The sequence below is a fragment of the Lutra lutra genome, chromosome 6 (assembly GCF_902655055.1).
Source record: "Lutra lutra chromosome 6, mLutLut1.2, whole genome shotgun sequence".
Taxonomy (NCBI): Eukaryota; Metazoa; Chordata; class Mammalia; order Carnivora; family Mustelidae; genus Lutra; species Lutra lutra.
In genome coordinates this window covers 102022053-102039768 of record NC_062283.1, presented here as the reverse complement: position 1 = coordinate 102039768, position 17716 = coordinate 102022053, and the positions used below count along the sequence as shown (strand labels likewise).

The following is a 17716-nucleotide window of genomic DNA, read 5'->3' as shown; positions in this document are numbered from 1 at the left end:
AAACAAAATATTAAGTCTGAACAGAAAATTTATGCATAGTAGTTATCATAAAACAGTGGGCTGTGTTTTAAGTAAACTGGTATTGATAAAAGATATGTTAAGTGCAGGTAACCCAACTTTGACCCTCATTTTTTTAAAAAAAGATCATTCTTGATATTTTTATCTTTTAGCTTTAAGGAGAACTTTTAAATTAAATTTTACTCCCTCAGTACGGAAGGTTTCTTTAACTAGAGACACATAAATGATAATAAGGAAAAAAATGACAAATTTTACTACATTAAATTTTTTAAGTCTGTTCATCAAAAAAACAGCAGAAGAATAAAAAGATAAGCCACTCCCTAGGAAAAGGAATTTCAACACATATAGTCAATAAAGGGTGAGGAATCATAACATCTAAAGATTGTCCATGAATCAATAAAGAAAAAATGAGCAAAAGAGATAAATGATCAAGTCACAGAAAAGTTAATAAAATGGTCTGCAAACATATGAAAGATTGTCACATATATTCACCAAGAGACATGTTCAAAACTCTTTACAACTTCATTATAATAAAAATTACAAATAATCTAAATATCTGTTGCTAAAAGAATAGCTAAATAAGTTGTGGTATATTTGTGCCATCAAACACTTCTGGGCAATAAAAAAATGAATGAACTAAAGCTATACACATCAAAATGGATGAATTTCGTTAGTAAAAGAAAAAAGCAAGAATTAAAAATGCATATAAACAATAATATATATTGCTGAGAAGTAGAACTATGTAGAAAAAGTACAAAGAAATGCATTGGGAGATATGTTTCACATTTAGAATTATAATTACTTCTGCAGCAGAAGAAGGGGGTAAAATCAGAAAGAGGATGAGTTTCTTCTGCCTTGCAAAAATCCAGTTTTTTAAGCTGGACATTGAGTACACTGATATTTGCTGTATTATTCCTTATTCCTTTTTATGTATTTTAAGATGCCATAGCATATATGTATTTTAGATTTTATTTTCTGTTGGGATGACTGAATGATCTTATACTGATTTTAAAACAAGGGCCCAAAGATGAGATTTGAATAAAGATTTATATAGTTAATACAGTCAGGCCAACACAACTGCTAAAGAAAGTACTTACTGTGGGTGTGACCCTGAAATGTGGAAAGCTGCCTTTGTACAGCCTTGCTCTGTCTCCCGCAGAACACTTCCAATTCTTCCTAAACACCTCTCTGAACTCTATGGCTCCCACATCTATACAGAAGACAGCATGAATGAGCTGATATTAAGACATCACTAATACTAAGATAACATTAGCTTATTATCAGCTTGCACATTTTAGGAGGGATAAACAATAAATGAAGCCCGTTTCTGGAAGTGAACTGCAATATCAAAAGCACAGCTGACTGCTGAACGCCATGGGTTTGAGCCGCACGAGTCCACTCACACACGGAATTTTTTACAGCACAGGACTGGGAGTGCATTTTCTCTTCCTTATGATTTTCTTAATTAACATTTTCTTCCCTCTAGCTTACTTTAAGAATACAGCATGTAATATATAGAACATATAAAATACTTGTTAATTGACTATGTTATCAGTAAGGCTTCTAGTCCATAGTAGGCTATTAGTAGTTAAGTTTTGGGGGAGTCAAAAGTTACACTCAAATGTTCAACTGTGTGACAAGATCAGTGCCCCCAACTCCCACATTGTTCAAGGGTCATATACACACATTAGAACTATTTTTTTTTGTTTTTTTTTTAAAGATTTTATTTATTTATTTGAGAGAGAGACAGTGAGAGAGAGCATGAGGGGGAGAAGGTCAGAGGGAGAAGCAGACTCCCCGTGGAGCAGGGAGCCTGATGCGGAACTTGATCCCAGAACTCTGGGATCATGACCTGAGCTGAAGGCAGTCGCCTAACCAACTGAGCCACCCAGGCACCCTAGAACTATTTGTTGAAAGGTAAACAAGGCTAGAGATCCATGAGGGAGACATTCATAAAATTCTTAACAAAACCTGAACACTGAAGGATCCAGTGTGTTGTGACAAAGAGCTTATACCTCACTTAAGGCATTAGCCCAAGTCCACTTCTTCCAGAGAGCCTTCCCTAAAAACCATTTCAGCCCATACTGATTCTCCCTTTTCTCAACAACCAGAGCTCGAGTCACCTGAGCCACTGATGCTGGCTCTTAATCAGTAACCAGCTGCTTTTGTCTTTCCTTTCTGGTAGGATCAGGTTCCTTGGGGCTCAGGGACTATACTCTCTTCCCCTATCTACTCCTCCACAAACACCCTCCCACAAGAAGGTCTGAAGAAATAGGTATAGCGTCAGTCAGACTGGGAAGCAGAGGAATTAGGGCCTAGATTTCAGAAGGGAGGAACTGCAAGCCACATCCAGCTCTGTCCTTTGCCAGCTGAATGACAAAGTAATTTCTGCATCTCACTTTATCCATAAAATGAAAAATATGTTAGTAACATTTTCATAAGACTGTTCTAAACACTAAAGTAAAACACAGTTGTAAAGCATATAAGATAGTTCCTGGCATATGGTAAGCACTCAAAGATTGTTATTTTTATCACCACTAGTACTGGTACTACTATTAGAGCTATGCTATCCCCCTACCATTTATTTGGAAGGGAGAAATGAGTCTTGATATCACATAATTCCTTACCCAATGTTATTAGTCTAACCATTCCATTGATCAATGTCCTCCTTGACACCCAATTAGTAAGCTTGAATCCAAATGCAGTTCTGGTATAACTAGAAAAACAATTAGTCAGTTCTGTGCCCAAAATGTTCACCTCCCTAGACAAGGGTAATTGTTTACTTAACAAAAGCTTTTATCATGACTGCTCTTATTAATTAAAAGTTTACATTGGCCTTGTACCTATGATGTCTCTAGTGGAATTATTTTGTTTAATTCCCATATTTTGTAAAATCATATAGACATCTTCATACCTCCACCACAAATACAGATTCTTCTAAAACATATTCCCCTTTCCATTTAAAACATGAGATGTAAATAAAAAATTCATTCATTCGGACATTATTCTCCCATGCCAAGTACACTTGCAATGATAGATTTATAGCATGCTGTTGAAAGCTCCTTTGTGATTAAAATACACTTTAGAGCAAATTGAAAATAAGTTTAAATAAGAAGCTGTGGGATTTTTCAGGCATTCTTACCAAACATGATTCTGCAAGTTTAAATTCAGAACAGTCTGACAAAGCACTAACTGCTGACAGCATTATTTGATCTAAGTAGACGTGCAAATGTTCAACCACAAGGAAGCATGTCAATAATTCATAGATCTAGAGTCAACTCTCTTGGGTAAGGAAAGAGTGTCCTTCCCCCCCCCCGCCCACCATCCCAAGACACTATTCTTCTGTGAGGAAATTCTTCCCTCTTCAGCCTACCAGGAGACACATCACCTGTTACAATCAGACATTTTGCTGACTTCAGTTCTTTCAGTCCATTACGACCAGGCAACCAGTGAGCTCCATGTGCAAGTCACTAAACCACAGAAAATGGCAGTCAATCTGGAAATTCAGCAGTCCTTGCAACGCCAGTAATCTTAATCCCACGATCTACTTCAAATAGATGAATGAAGTTTTCCTAACCCAACCCTGAGAACTCTTCTTGCCTGTGCACGTAACAGGTTCCCTAGACTCTGTTCAAACTGGGAGTCAAGCTGAGATCTCAGCACCCTTTTGGCCCTACTTACTCTCTATTTATAGGACCTAAATACATCAGCATTTCTGCCTACTTTGCCCTATTGATTCCCCTTCATCCACTGACTCAAAAACCCATATTAATACATAAATAGCCAACTAGGTAGGACTTTGACTACTATAAGACAGAGGTCTTGTGGTTATAAGAAAAACTATCAATTAGAAGTCAGGATGGTGAATAGCTACAGTGAGCAAAGAAACAGGAAATTCAGTGAGTTGTTGTTACTTTAAAATAAAAAGGTATATACATTTACCCACCAAACTCTGACCCTGACTCATTAGAAATAGAAGACAGTGATAAACTATATATTTTTTTCATTTTCAGTAACATTTCTTAATTTGAAAATTCTAATATTTCACTCCAGGAGTCTAGTTCAGATAACTATTCTGTCAGAAAATAACCTTGTAGCACATGGAAATGAACTGACAAATTAATTTACAAAATTAAAACACTAAAAAAACTATTCATAAATGTACCAGCTATACTTTTCTTCTGTTAAAAAAAAAAAGAAACTGGGAACCATCTCATTGTGCTTTTTGAGGGTCAGACCACATCAGAGACATAAACATGATCGTAATACATTCATTTATTCAGTAAGTATTTTTTGATGACCTGCTATGTCCAGAGAATATAGCAGTGACAGAAACAGATGAGTTCTTGAGCTCCCACTGCTTATATTCTAGTGGGAAGAATCACAACATAAATAAGTAAAATGCACGTATGTCAAATTGTAATAAACACAGCTGAGAGAACTAATGTAGGCAAGATGGAGAGAGACAGTAAGCGGTTGGTTGCAATTTTAAATACAGTAGACAAGAAGGGCCTCAATTAGCAGCTGACTTTGGAGCAAAGCTGCCAAAGGAGGTGAGGGAGCAAGTTATGATGACATGGAAGAGCCCAGAAGAGCAGGCTGAAGAGAGGGCAGCTGACGGGCCTGAGGCAAGGGCTGTGTATAGAGCACCTTCCCAGCACCATCCTCCTTGACCCCCATATTAATGCTGTACAGTGGGGTAATTATTATTCCTGTGTTACCAGATGAGGGTCTGAAGCTCATCTCATTGCCCCTTGCCCAATGTCACATGGTCAGCAGCAGCTCTGATACCTTAACCTAGGTGTTACACCTCAGTCCAGAAGTCTTGCCAGCATACTGATTGCCACATTGCTGAGTCCAATTCTGTGTACTGCAACTTGCCAGCAGCAACTAATTCAACAGGACTGTCCAAAAGCGTGACTGTGAGGGCAAGGGCTCTGGAGACTGCCCACCAAACTGCTGGAGAAGCCGAGACTCCAGGCACGCAGCATCTGAAAGGCTGGTGGACCAAAGAGGGAAGGGAGGGGTTCAATAATCCTCCAGAAGGCAGAACCAGGACTAATATATGGAAATTACAGGGAGACAAGTTCCCAATAAATAGATGAATAAGATACCCAGTGCGGGAGCTGTCCAACAAAGGAATGGGCTGTCCTGTGAAGTTATGAAACTCCAATTACTGGAGTTACTCAAGCAGAGGCTGAACGGCCATCTTTCTGAGATGAAGACAGATTTCAAAACTGATGTGAGAACTACGTGGATTGACCGGCCATACCCAGTTCTGAGTCTATGATTACACATGCAACGGGCAGCATAGCGTGCAAGGAAAAGTCCCAGCTATGAAATCAGATAGCTTTGCTAAAATCCAGTCTCCACCACTTGGAAGCTTTGTGCACTTAACCTCTGGCAAGTCTCAATTTGCTTATCTAAGGGGAGGCAAATAATGAAGCTGCTTCATAGGGGTTATTGAGAGAATTCAATGAGATAATCCACGTAAAGTACTGAACACAGTGCCTGGCACAGAGTAAAAGCTCAATAACATTGAGCTTTTAATATTTATTAAATTATTAATTTAATAATTAATAATTGATTTAATTATTAATAATTATATTTAATTATTAATAATTATTATTAAATAATAATTACAGTGCTAATATTAATATTTAATAATTAATAACTCAATAACATTTAGCTTATACAGGGACTGGAGAGCCTGCATAGAAAATGTATATATAGAAGATGTGTGCACATTTCTCCATCTCTGCCTTTACTCTTACTCCGTGGCAAGAAGAGTTCAATGTCCAAAGCTGAATTGGAACAGCATAGTAAATTACAACATGATGATACTAACAATAATAGTAATAATAAACACTTAAATAGTCAGCTTCTTAGACTAATAATTTCATATTACATCTCTACTAACAGGAAATATACATAAAAGTTCATCCTTTAAACATGTGATATATAAATTTAAAACTACTGGGGCACCTGGGTGGCTCAGTGGGTTAAAGCCTCTGCCTTTGGCTCAGGTCATGATCCCAGAGACCTGGGATCGAGCCCTGCATCGGGCTCTCTGCTCAGCAAGGAGCCTGCTTCCTCCTCTCTCTCTCTGCCTGCCTCTCTGCCTACTTGTGATCTCTGCCAAATAAATTAATAAAATCTTTAAAAAAATGAGTTTAAATTTAAAACTACTGAAAGAAAAATCAACATTTTCTTAATCGAAACAGTTATTAAAAATTTAGAGTCTTTCAGCATGAGAAAGATAGCTAATAATCTGCACCTGCACTCAATGTGTGTGTATATGCAAGTACTCAATTGTGTACACACACACACACACACACACATTTACGTATGCTTTCTATGTGAAAATTAAGGAGTTAAACTAGAAATTTCATAATTACTCTTAAATTACTTCTTAATGAGCAAAAGGATTCCAGATATTTCTTATCTGGGCCAAGTATTTTATGCATATATGTCTGTATTAATAGAAAATGAAGGAAAAATAACCACAGAAAGTTGTATCTGTATGCTGGAATCTGGAGATGCTTCTAGATAGCAGAGAGTGAGTTATGATTTTAGATTAATTTGCCACCACTCTTCTGTCCTTCTGGATAAACTGACATATATTATTCATTGAGAAAACATTCAAGAATGGACCTCAACGATAAAAGGAAGCCTCCACTTTAGAGAAAACTTGGGTGATGTCACTATATTTTATATCTGGGTACTGAGTGCTGTTAGAAAGTCTTAGTAAGACACATAGACAAAAGGAAAAAATACTTTAAATAACAGTATTTGCATGACTCAACAGTTACACACACATACTCATGCGCTCTCTCGCTCTCTCTCCCTCTCTCTCTCTCTCTCTCTCTATATATATATATATATATATTCATATCCATTGTCATATTTGATCCTTCTAATAAACCTGTGACCAACTGCTATTATCCCTGCTTTATCAACATGCAAACAAGCTCAGGGAGTAACTTGCTCAAAATTACATAGTAAGAAATGAAGATATCAATTTGACTCTAAAACTTTTCATCTCTCTATACGATCTGCTATACAGACACATTAAATTAGCATATTTTGACACAGATAATCTATTTAATAGATTTCAAGTATAGTAACATTTATTTAATTCCAAAACTGTGTTGAATGTGTGTCACAGACTCCCAAGAGCCTGGTATCAGAAGAAATGATCTAGTCTGTCACCCAATAAGAGAATCAGGAGTCTGACCCAGTCTGCAAGGACGTTATAGTATTAAGAATTGGAATACCTAATGATCAGTTCTTAGAAATTCCTTCCAGATACTCTATAACTTCTGCTTATGGATTCCAGGTCCACCTTTGAAAGCAAACAGTATAAAGTCCACTTTCCTGATTCACCCTCCAAGGATCTGAAGCAAGCAAAGGTTTTAAAATCTCCTATACCCATTATAACATCATAATATTGAGCCTCTTTTCATTCTGATAGCTTCCTCTGATTATTCTCTGTCTGGTCAAAGTCTCTCTTCAGTGACATCTAGCACTTAAACTCCAATTTGGCGATGAACATAGTAAGTCACCACATTTGAACCTTTCTCTTAACAAGCAAAACTAGTGCAAGTTGTTGAACAGTCATTCTCCATGATGGTTCAAATGGACATAATAAGAAACAATTAAAAATCTGTCCTTTTTCAAAACTGCTTTTAAGCTAGATCTCTAGTCATACAACTGATTTATTGAGAACCAAAAACAGTGTTATCCTCTAGCTTTACTTTTCTCCACTACCAGTGGCAAATCTAACCACAGAGAATTCTGACGGCTTCCCAAACAAAGTACATACTGTCATGATGCTGGCCCTTTGTCTGTGACCTTTACTCTTAGAGAAACACCCTTGCCCATCCCCTGCCTGCAGACTCTCTACTCACCCTTCAAGCCCCAATCCAACTGCCCCTGTCCGAAATCTTCAAGACTACCTGCTCCTTCCTTCCTCATCCTGGATCTGTTAACTGCACCCTCATCTGCATTTCCACAGCATTCTAGAAATATTCTCATCACAAAGTCCTATCGGCAGTCCTGTGGGGGGTCTCGCTTTCCTACTGGACAGGAAGTGAGCTCATCAGCGGCATGGACTGTGCCTTCATCTTTTATTATTGCTAGCACCGGGCTCAGTGGGAAAGATTAAACCACACTGTACACGAATGACTACAATAAAGGGCTGGTATTGAAAGACTTCACAGAAAGGGGAAATTAATGCCAGCTAAGGGATATCAGGGAGCTTCATGAAGAAGACAGTCTAATGGAAGATAGGAGAAGTGAAGGAGATACAGCAATGTGGAAATGAGGGCCTGCTTGGTTATACAAGCAAAGGGAAGAACAGCAGCAGGGATGAGGAAAGCCGTAAGTCTGGCTAGAGTATGGAGCCTCAAAGAAAAACATAAATATCTCTTGGACACCTCTGCATACTGGACACCACGCATTCACTTTATACCCAGTACCTCATTAAATTCCTCATAGTTTTATCTCATTTAATAATACTACAATGTATAATTTAGTATCAGTGGTCAGAGCTAGGGAAATTAAAGTTCAGAGAGGGCAGTTTTCTAAAAAATATCCAACTCACAAGTGGTAAAACCGTATTTTTTAAGAATTTTTATTTATTTATTTGACAGAGAGAGATCACAAGCAGGCAGAGAGGCAGGCAGAGAGAGAGGAGGAAGCAGGTTCTCCGCTGAGCAGAGAGCCCGATGCGGGGCTCGATCCCAGGACCCTGAGATCATGACCTGAGCCGAACGCAGCGGCTTAACCCGCTGAGCCACCCAGGCGCCCCAGTAAAACCGTATTTTTTAATATTTATCTTTCTGCACATCTTCTTTCTACAACATGGTTTCTGGGTTTGGGTGTAGGACTTAAGTATAACCTGGATAGAAGTAGTCCTCTTGAACTGCCCTGTGGTCACTTTATGTCTATCTAGATGCCCATCTCAGCTTGTCACCACAGCAACACATGCACACACAAAATACACATGCTGGCATACCAACTCCAAAAGCACTGTTAGATAAGCAATTTTTTCCTCCAAAGACTGCCCACGGAGACAGGAAAGAGTAATATGGATATCAGTCAACCTAAAAATCCCTATCAAAACTCATTTCAAAAATATCTTGACAAGGCAAGAATAGTATAGAGGCGAGGACAGCAGGTTCAGGAGCCAAGACTCCTACCTCTATTCCTTACTAGCTGAGTGACTTTAGACAGGTTGCTCAAACTCTCTGTGTCTCAGTTTGCTCATCTGTAAAATGGGAATCAAGATAGTACTTAATAAGGTTACTGAGGAGATGAAATTAGTTAAGGCACATGACCCCTATGAACTCTATCAGGTACACAATAAACACTCAATGCAATGCTTGGTCTACTTGAGACTGTATGTGGCCATGATTTGATCCCAGACCCACTGTTTCCTAAGCCTGTAATTCCACAGGTCTGTCAATCTATTAAAAGCTCAGAGAAGAGACACATATGGGCCAACATGAACAGGAGGAGGAAGGACCCCAGGAGCAGGCCTGGAAGATCTGAAGGATGCCTAGAATTCAGAGAGGCAAAGGGGGCACAAGAGCACCTCAGATGGAGTGAACAGTACGAGCAGACAGCAGGAAATGACAAATGAATTTGTGGGAGAAGACCAGAACTCCTTGACTAAAGAATAAGGTATTTTAGGAAATAAAGGGAAATAATGTAAGATTGGGAAGTTGAGATCTTGAGAGTCAGCCAGAAGTGCTGACTGGCCAGACAGAAATAGCTGTGGTCTTCTGAGTGGATGAGTGAAATGATCCCAGTGGGGGTCTTAGAAGGAAGGCTGTCCTGGGTAGGAAGGAGCTCAGAATTATTTGCACCAAACACTAAAAAAGGGCTGGAAGGTGAATGAGGCCAGGGCACTGAAAGTGAGCACACATAAGATGAGAGGCTCTGAAAGATGTTTGTGGAATGCCACAGCTTGCTGCCAGACTGGAGAGGGAGAGAGAGTGAGGGAAGACGCCAATACAATTCCACTATTAGGTCAGTGAAGAATGGAGCCTAGTCACAAATGACTTGGAAAGTACAAAATGTACAAAACAATGCTGATGACACATTTACTCAGACTACACGACCTCTGAAGTGGTGTCTTTAATTCTATAGTGATTCTCAGCTTTTTATCAATGAGTGATTGAAATGAAGTAAGCACACTAATAATTAAAGAAGCCAGCTTCCTGCTATGTACTTTGAATCAATGCCTTTCTCAGTGATTTTACACATGATTCATATTTTTGGAATATACTGGGAAACTGGGAATTTGTCTATTATTTACCATCAGCAATCTAGTATGAAATGTACTGCGGGGTCTTTGAACTGAAATGGTTCCCTCATTTCCAATCCTCAGTTATGCTATAGTTACTTGCATGAATGCAGCATTTGAAGTACACAATTTTGGTTTTGGGAAATTGATTTTTATGAAGACAGCTTATTGGAAATACATGTAACTTTTTAAATCTATTCATTATATATCTGAAATAATGCTTAATAATTATCAAATAAATGGATGGTGGACAGTGGGTGATTTTTTTAATTAAAAGACAAAACAATCTTTATAAAAATGGACTATTTAAGAGTCATGTTTATAAGAGAAATAATTTTTTAGGAAGCAGCAACTTCTTGAGAACTACATAAGTGTTTTGTTCCCTGTTGTAAAATGGCAGACTGGTCATGATCAATTTATATTCTGCCAACAAACGTTCACCACCATTTACTGGTTGTGCCAGGCATTCGAGATAAGTATGCCCCTTCCCTCAGGAGCCTTTCTTCTACTGGAGGAGGCAGACAAATAAGAAAATAAATAAAATACAAGCTAATGCATGAATAATAGAACTTTAGACAAAGTACACAAATAGATCAGAAGAGAAAGTAGCTTTCTCCTACCATTGTTCCAAGAGATAAAAAGAAATGGATCATAAACAATCTACTATTGTAAAACCCATTTGAGGAATTTGAAAAGAATCACAAGTATGTTTTGTTTTTTAACCTTTTAAGAAACAGTCATGAAAACAGAAGGAAGGCATGGGAAAAGAAGCAATCAGTAAGCAGCCTCTGCAATATATTTCCAAACAATTATATTAAAGATTAAGAAAGTCGCATCTTGCTAACAATCAACAGTACTTTCTAATGGATTGTTTTCATTTTTCTATTCATCCAGATTAAACTAAAGCACACATTAAATACAAGAGGATTTATTTTCCTGAGTTCTGCCATGGTGAAACCAATCTAATCAAAAATGAAATGGGGAATGAACTCACTGAATAAATCAGAAGGAAGAATTAAAGAAGCTGACCATATTTTGGAGGCTTGTTAAAAAATAAATAGGACTTTCATTATAAAAATTGACTTGCATGTAAAATATACTTAAAAACCTACTTCAGAACATTTCTTTAAAGTTAGTTTGATTATTAACCAAAAAATATTGCATTTCAATATATTTTGTTATATTGCCCAAAAGCAAGAGCAAGAGATACAGTAATGGGCATAAGAGAGAGTGAATGTCAGAAAAACTTTTAAAAAAAGGAACAAAATGTGAAAGAATCTGTGAGTCTGCTGATATATGCTTTTCAGATTTGAAACCTAAATAAAAAGTTCAGCAAAATACTTTAAACCATGGCCCCTAAAGAAATTAAAGGATGATCAGTGTACTTTTGACATTTGAAGAAAAGCAAAAGAAAATTGGATAGTAGACATAGCCCTCTAGAGATCTACAATTTGTAAATTACTTTACTCCCTTGATAGACAGCCTTTAAATATAGATCAACTCGGTAACGGGAGAAAACTAAGCCATTGTCAAAGACAGCTGTGCCTATGGCATGTAACACTGAAATCGGCAGAGGAGGGAAGTGGAGTCAAATCACGTTCCCTTTTACAGCTCCAAAGCAAGGAAAGAGGACCTATTGATCCTTCTATTCACTGGAGGTAGCAAACCTTCCAGGGAAAGTTATCATGCTCATGCTTAACTGGGCATGATCAGACAACACATGGAAAAAGAGCTTCTGTTCTAGGCACTCTGCTTGTAAACGGAGATAGTAAAGGAACTAAAAAACGTGCTGTCTGAAGAACAGAGGAATGAAACGTAAGTTGGATGTATTCCATGAAACCTCAAGGAAGAAAACAAGGTCAGTGGATGGAAGTTGTGTATACATATTCTATCAGTCCGATGTGTCTAAAGATGTGTGAGAGAACATTAGGAGTAATGAATTCCCTTATGTGGAAGGTGCTCAGGTACAAATAATCTCTGATATGGATGGGGCAGACTGGACCCAAACTCTGACCAGAAAAGTTAAATGGATCACCTTCCTGGACCACTTTCACCCTTTCACCCTGAGATTCTCTAATGATAAGAAATAGAACCCACAGTCACTGACTTGGGGGGACTTAAGTGACATACAATAGGTGCCTTTGAAAAAGTGATGGGAATACTATACCCATCAGGGTCCAGGCAGAAAGCTCATCTCAGTGCTGGCAAGAAATGCAGGGATGGGACTCACAGGAAAGCAAGTAATCACAAAACTATCCCAAATGAGCTCTGTATGGCTCCAGACATACAATAGGTGCCTTTGACAAACTGGTGGGAATACTATATCCATCAGGGTCCAGGCAGAAAGCTAAGGGTACCACAATTTGGGTAGCATGAGGACAATTTAATAAAAAGACTGTTTCTAAAAGTGTGGGCAATTTAAGGGGGTAACAATGTCCTGGGGCCAGCGACAACAGAAAAGGGAAAGGCCATCCTTCATTTCCTCTAGACCTTAAAAGTATGAGAGGAGGAAGCAGTCGCCAGAACTGGGAGAGAGAGCACCATCTGACAGGGACTCTGACTTTTCATCCTACAGGATCACTGTTAAGACTGTGGAGGGAGCAGGGGCTGGTAGGGACCTGAAGGACAGAGGAGTGGACAAATCTGGAGAACCAAAGGAGAACATCTAGCACAAATGCTAGCAAGGCACACAAAACAGGGCAAACAAGAAAAGCCCTAGCCTGGGTTAAGAGGTTGAAATATATTCTCTTTCTCAGGTCTCTTCCAAAGGGTGTAGTATGAATCTTTATTGGTGGAGCCTCATAGACCTATTGTTCTTTACTATCATTTTGTGTCGCTGGCTCTTTTTTCATTCTTCATGTATCCCCTTGGATTAGTTCTCTGAACTAAGCACTCAACTGCAACATATATGCTGTACCCAAAATTGTAATACCATAGAAAACATATTATATAGGCTGAAAATCTGAGTACAGAATCACCGACCAACACTTAGGCAATTTTCCATCAGATGGCCTTGCTACTCGTTCCTTTATTCAACAGGTAAGTTTAATTATCTCCTTTCTGTCAGGCACTGTGCTAGACATAGGGACACAACAGTCAACAAGACAAGTCCATTGCTGCCTTCACAGAGAGTTGAGCTAAATATCAGTCACTCTAATCTATAACACCCCTCATCAGTAAAAGAATCTCAGAAGTGCCATAGATCAGAGGTTGCCAAATAATGGCCCACAGGCAAAACTGGGCGGGGGGGGGGGGGTTGTTGCTTGTATAAACAACATTTTATTGAAATAGACACAGCCATTCTCTTATGTATTGTCTACTGCTTCTTAAGTGCTATAGCTTCAGAGTTGTGTCGTTGCCACAGAAACAGCATGGCCTTGAAAAGTCTGAAATATTTACTATCTGGCTCAATACAGAAAAGTTTGCCAACAGTTGCTCTAAATAAAACCTAATGCTTTAAGGACGTAGATATAAGGACACATATTGTCGCTCATAAAACATCTCTGAATACTGTACAAACCAAATCATGAGAGCGTTGGCTCCTTGCAGGGTTATATTTCTATGAAGTTTTGTTTTTGTTGTTTATTTTTCATCTTTCATTGTGAAGAAAGGTAACAAGTGGCTAATGTCTTCTACCGACACATTGCCTTACATTATATCTAGTCTTTTGATGGATCAGAGTTTTTCCACATTATAGAAGGCCCATTTTTACAAACGATCCTTTTCTCTGAATAACACTGAACAAATTTTGTCAGGGGTGACTTTAGGCTGTCTTTTAAACTGAACAAAAAAATTGATGGTAAAAGCACTTAGCTAACGTTCAAATGCTATATAAATGCAAAATCAGAGCAGCAACAGTACCTTCACTTCCCTACAGACAGAAACATGAGTGGATGCTTTTTCCTCATCACTTGTCCCAGAGAACATTAAAATTTTAAATGAAAGAAAACAAAACCTAACTTTCATTGGCTGTTACCAAAAATTCCTAATAAGAAGTGACAGGATCTGTGCGGGCTCTGGTTCCTCCAAAGGATGTTAAGAGGCTAAGTCAGTGGTGGCTGTGGCTGACCATCGATTTGCCATTTCCAAAACCCTTTTCTTTCCCTAATGGTGATCAACATAGCATAAAAAAAATTAAATGGACATTTGGAGCATATTTAGTCACTACAATGCAGCAGTAACTGGACTGAGAAAGAACCTCGCCAAGTCTTGGTTCCTGAAAGTTTTGCCACCCCACTGATCCGCTGATGAAATACACATCAAGTGCTCATGAGAGGGGAGACTGAGCCCAACCCAGTGAACAGAGCACCAAGAATGAGATGGAAACTGAGAGGCAGCATGGGGAAGGGAAGGCTGACTCAGAAACCAGAGAGATCTCTTAATACCAGCTTAGCCATTCTGGCCTTGAAAATGCCTTCCTTGGACCATGTCAACTCCCCTGAATACATATGCTTTTAACATGCCATACTCTTGTTTCACATCAGTTACCACAAATGCAACTGGATAATTCCTTCTTTAATTAGTTGTTTGCTGTCTATGTCCCTCAATGACAAACAAGCTCCATTGAGCTCATTATCTGTCTGCTCAGAGCAGGAATCCCTACAGCTAACACATGGTAAGTGCTGAAAAAATATCAGATGACTGATCTAACGAATGAATGGATAGGTAAGCAAGCTGGATCCTAGGTACTCTGGAAGCATATAAGAAAGCTCTGGTTATTCTGTGATGTTCCTCAAAAATAAATAAATAAATAAATAAATAGATAAAAGCCAACATCTTCTTGTGCTTATATACCATACACAATATTCTAAGAATATGCACTAATTGCATACCAACTCTTAATCTTCTGTACCAACCATCTCTCTGCTCTTACAATCTCTTCTTCTGTACTGACTTTTATCTCTCAACATACAACCACACTCAAGTTGCTCCCAGCTTTAAAAAAAAGAAAAGAAAAAAAAAAAAACCTTCTCTAATCACCCCCACTCAACCTAGCTATTCTTACCAAGGTCACAAATGACATCATAATTGCCAAACCTTATTATTTGCAAATCCTCATTCTATTTCTCTGCAGCATCAGATCACTAATATGACCCTAATGGCCACTCCTCTATTCCTAAAACACTTTACTCTCTGACTTAAGGGCACGACTCTCCCAATTATCCTTCTATATAATTTGCTGTCAATTCTATAATAGAATCTAAAGCTGTGTCTATGTTTTCCTCAAACCATTAATACCTCTTGTCTTTATTACTGCATCAACCTTCTGACTGATCTCTTCACTCCTTCCAACACTTCTTCACAGTGCAGTCCTACATTTCCCTCAATAAATCTCCAAAATGACCTGGCCTAATTTAACTGGCTCTATTAAAGTGTGACTCATGACCTTCAACTTCAAGTATCTTTTTCAAGTAGTTTAATGCATATGTGACATAAACATGTCCCATGAAATAACTAGAATATTCTCTCTGAACTTCACCACAATATCCAGTAGACTACTAACATCTTTAGATATGCTAAAACATAGTTAAGATAGCATTTTCTAATCTTTAACAAAGCCTCCAAAATACTGGTTTGGGAAAGCTGGCTCCAAATACTGGTATTCCCTCCATCATTCATGAAAAAAACGTCATCCAGATTATACATGTTCCAAATTATACATGCTTTTTATCGCCCTTGATCTAAAACCCTTCTAAAGCAGTAAGTCTTCCAAAATAAAAACAAGTGGAAGAGTGGATAGCAAATCACAAATCTCTGCCAAGGAACTGAATCTCATTGCAGCCTCATGATACGCTGTAAATTCTCTAGATTTTAAATAGGAAAAAGGCAACACAAACAAGCCCAAGAAAGTGATCCGTGTGTGTGTAATTAATTTGACAAAAACACCACTATTGAAAAATATGTCCTGCTCATGAACAGAGCCCATGTTATTATGTATTCTTTCAACATCATAAGCATTTTATGAATATTAAGCAACAGTACATTTCTTTATAATATACGGCTCCTGATGGAATTCAAGTGCAAAAACATGTTTCCTCAATTCCAGACTACCAAGCTACTTGAAGCCTTTCATAATTCAGTCCCAGCTACTTCTCCCGTCTTATTTCCTGCCACTTCAAACACTCTAGCCATTCTGAAACATTCTGTTTTCTCCATGCATGCCTGGCTTCTTGCCTCTACTCTTACTAACCCCTTCCTCTGTAATGAATTCCCAACTTCTTCCCCTATTTTCCAAATATCTGATACTTATCCCACCTCCATGAAGCTTCTCTGTCCCACAGCATTTTGCCTGACCCTTCTAATGCAAGTTCACCCTTTTCTTGAATGTTTCTTGGGCATGTACATATCCATCCCTAGCACAAGTCCGTGAGGTCCTTGAATGAGGAAGTCATGTATGTCCCATCTTTGAGACCTACAGCACTTCATACAGTCCCTCCAATACAGTAGGTGATCATTTAAAGATCTACTCAGGGAACGGATTTGCCAACCCCAGTAAGGGTTTCAAAACACAGGTCCGCCTTCTCCTCCTCAAAACCTCAGGAACCACTTTGGTGGTCAAGCTAGGCTTAAACATGCTCAGAGGCGTGGAACACACCACAGACACCCATAACTTTCTGCGCCAGTGCTCCGGTGACCCCGGAAGCTCCATGGCAGGCCCGATCCGCGTAAGTAGGTGAGGGGAAACCCCAACAGTGTGCGGGACTAGACAGGGCGCTGCCAGTCGCATGAACGTAGGTCCGACCCCCGGGCCATTGAAAAGGCAGGGCGGTGCCGGGCGACCCCATGCGTAGGGCGAGCCCCTCAAGGCTGGACAAGGGCAAGCGAGCAGTGCGCTTCCTCACCTACCTTCGGGGCTCCTGCAGAGGAGGGAGGGCGCCCTCCGTGAGGAGCCAGTGCAGGCCGGCAAGGAAGCGCAAGGGCTGAAGCCCGGGAAGCCCGAGTGCCTGCCACGCGGCCAGGCGTCCGACCCGTAGCGTGGAACGCTGCCCAGTTCGCCCTGCCTTCTACTCTCGGGGCAACTGGGCAGGGGCGGGGCCAGAGACCACAAGCCCCAGAAGGCCCCGCGGCCCGCTCGGCCCGTCGCCCCGTCGCCCCGTGGGCCGCTTGTTCCCAAGAGGCGGCTCTGGACCCCACCGAGGGAGTGGGTGAGAACTCACGCCGAGGCGGCTCGGCCAGGCGTCGCCGAGTTCTTCCACGACGGCTCTGCGAAGGGAAGGAAACACGCCGTCGCTTTCCGAAGAAGTGCGCCCCCTCGGGTTGGCCAGCCGGAAAGAGAAACGGAGGCCTTGAGGAGGAAGGAATGCTCGCCTTGACTCGTCGTGGAGAGAGAGATATATGCAGTGATTCCCTTGGGGGAGGGGAGAACTCGGAGAACTGAGGAAAAGC

The 17716-nt window shown here is 39.7% G+C and overlaps 1 protein-coding gene across 1 annotated transcript in view; it reads right to left on the bottom strand.

The window, feature by feature from the left end:
* Positions 1 to 17278, bottom strand: part of MEI4 (meiotic double-stranded break formation protein 4) — a 237941-nt gene extending 220663 nt beyond the window's left edge. Inside the window, exon 1 of the mRNA XM_047734094.1 lies at positions 17177 to 17278. The gene's annotated coding sequence lies outside the window, so the exon portion shown is untranslated. The remainder of the gene's footprint in view (positions 1 to 17176) is intronic.
* Between the last annotated feature and the right edge of the window lie 438 nt (positions 17279 to 17716).